General features: G+C 43.6%; 1 protein-coding gene and 1 long non-coding RNA gene across 4 annotated transcripts in view; one reads left to right on the top strand and one right to left on the bottom strand.

The window, feature by feature from the left end:
* The window catches only part of SRGAP3 (SLIT-ROBO Rho GTPase activating protein 3), a 216,260-nt gene that overhangs the window by 76,456 nt on the left and 137,359 nt on the right, over positions 1-2,445 (bottom strand). The window lies entirely within an intron of this gene.
* LOC109311139 overlaps positions 1,925-2,445 on the top strand; it is a 13,980-nt gene continuing 13,459 nt past the window's right edge. The window contains exon 1 of the long non-coding RNA XR_002101430.1: positions 1,925-1,936. This is a non-coding gene — a long non-coding RNA (uncharacterized LOC109311139). The remainder of the gene's footprint in view (positions 1,937-2,445) is intronic.

The following is a 2,445-nucleotide window of genomic DNA, read 5'->3' as shown; positions in this document are numbered from 1 at the left end:
AGACAAAGTCAAAATGTCATGTGGTGCATTCCAATTCGCCAGCACCATCTGCAAAAATCCAACCTCTAATTTAGCTGCCTGCTTTATGCCTTCCATTCCTATTAAAAAGCAGTTACTTGGCGTGATAGCAATGGGTACAGTTTAGGAGCCCTTATTAAAATTGCTGCTGCTGCGGGGAGAAAACAGCAATAGAGAGCAGCAGTTCAGCCCCTTGACAACACAAAGACCGACTGTTAAAAAATAATAATAATAAAAATAAAAAAAAAAAAGAAACTTCCTTGTATGCGGACAACACTTCCTCATTAGGTCTCTGTCCAGAACATTGCAGTACGGGACATAATCAAATTCACATCTCTGTCATGGCAAATAATTAAATCCCAGGTTGGAGAATAATGCAGCACTGTTATTTCAGACACTGCAGCCCACAGGTTTGTTTTTCTGGAGGATATGCTAATGGAAGAAATGGCAAGCCTATTCCCAGGCCTTGCACTGAAGGTGAAAACAGGAGCAAAAAACCTTTCCTGCTGCGTTACCATGTCCCCCCCCACCCCAAACATCAGACAGGAGCAATAATTTGCTTCTGTCAAAAGAATGTGTTGTGAGGCTGAAGTGGGGACACAGATTTGATGAGACAGGAGATCAAATAAGATCATCTGCAATAACAGCTCTCTGCACCTCAGTTTATTGCCTACCTGTCAGTAATACTAATACTGGCCCGGACAATCTACCTGAGACAAAGCTTGGGGGGACTGGAGCCCCAGGGAGATTCCCCTAGCCAAGCCTCCTTCCTCTTCTCCCCCTCACCCCCTCACTGGTGGGATGTGCCTCTCTCAAGGAACAGCGAGAGGGTAAATCTCAAATTTCAAGAAATGCAGGAGGCCAGGGATCCCTAAGCCCACACCCCGTGCCCCTGCACTGCCCCAAGAACTCTGCCCGGCTGGCTCAACAGACTGCACGGTGGAAAGAGAGACGATGCCGCAGAGGCCGTGCTCTTCCCTTGCATCTTGCATTCTCCACACAGGGGCCTGGGAAGCTTTTGCCCTATCTCTAGGCCAAGCAGATCATGAAAGAATCCCTGAACAAAGTGCAGCTCCAAAAGGTTCATGTAAAGAGACCCTGGTGATTGCAGAAGACCAGCCAGGACAGTGATGCACAGAGAAGACAAACCAGCAAATGATGGACCTGGTTCCTAAAATGGGTTTTCCATCTTTAATTCCTACAGTTCTGTGACTTGCACCCAACCCTTTGATAACCAGCCTTTGCTGAAAACCTATGTATTTATACAAAACCAGACCCTGAAGTCATATATATGCTTATATGCCAATGCCACTGAAACGTAGGCACTTCTGAACAGGAACACTGACATTGTTTCAAGTCATACTATACCTCCAAGTTTTTGAAAGGAGCATCGACCTTATAAAGAGTTCCTTTGTTTTGGATTGGTTTTGATCAGACATTGCCAGTGCTCAGAAATGCTTTTCTCATGGGAAATTATCTCAGGTGTCCACAGAGAAAAACAGCAACAGGGAAAAATAAAAACAGCAACAATAAAAAATTCAGATCTCATACAGGAGCCTAAAACTGATGACCCCTAAGAATCAGAGGCTACTTTCCAAAGGTATGAGAAATGCCCAAGAGGCATATGCAAAGTATTTTTCTTGAAAGTATCCGTGCCACTGTTAGAGCCTGCACGCACAGCCCACTGTCCAATACACAATGTGACTGACTGTAAAACATTTTCTAGAAAAATTTACTACCGTGCTTTGGAGGATTGACAGGTTTTATGTAACAAGAAACTGCACCCATTAGAGGACAATTGCCTATTGTCATTGTAACTTTAAACAACCAAAATGATATCATTACTGGGTCTTTTTATAAAAACCCTGAGACACATTTAAGATCCCTTTGGGCTTTTCCTTCACTATATAAGTCATCAGTATAACATTACCCAGGCTTACAGTAACTAAAGCCTTAGTCTTGGGTCTCAAGACTGCAGCAAGCTACACCTATGGAGATAATAACACAAGCCATGTCTTTGGATTTTAAGATCATAGAAACAAGAGGTGGCGTGTTAGGGACTGGACTGAGAGGCACTGTAATGGACAGGCAGGGTTGTAGCACTATATTCAACACCAAATTCTAAAGCATCATTGTGAGAAGAAAGATGCACGGTTCATTTAATTGCTGGGACAAAATTCAAAGACAGGGGTTTAATTACAGCTGTAGGAAACAATGGTTGCAGTTTGCAGGGGTCTGGCTTAAACACACGAGTTCAGGGGATAGGACAAATCGTTCATTCAGCCTCCCACATCTTCAGGCAGAAGGAATGTGATCTTTCTTTCACCTCCGGAAAGGCCAGAAAGATAAGAAATAAATCAAAAGATGTCCTTCAACCTAAAGGTCCCAAAACATTGAGTTTTGCTGGTCCTCAAACCCAAGCCCAGA

This window comes from Crocodylus porosus, unplaced genomic scaffold, assembly GCF_001723895.1.
Source record: "Crocodylus porosus isolate Cpor-Errol unplaced genomic scaffold, CroPor_comp1, whole genome shotgun sequence".
Taxonomy (NCBI): domain Eukaryota; kingdom Metazoa; phylum Chordata; order Crocodylia; family Crocodylidae; genus Crocodylus; species Crocodylus porosus.
This window is presented reverse-complemented; position numbering and strand designations above follow the sequence as displayed.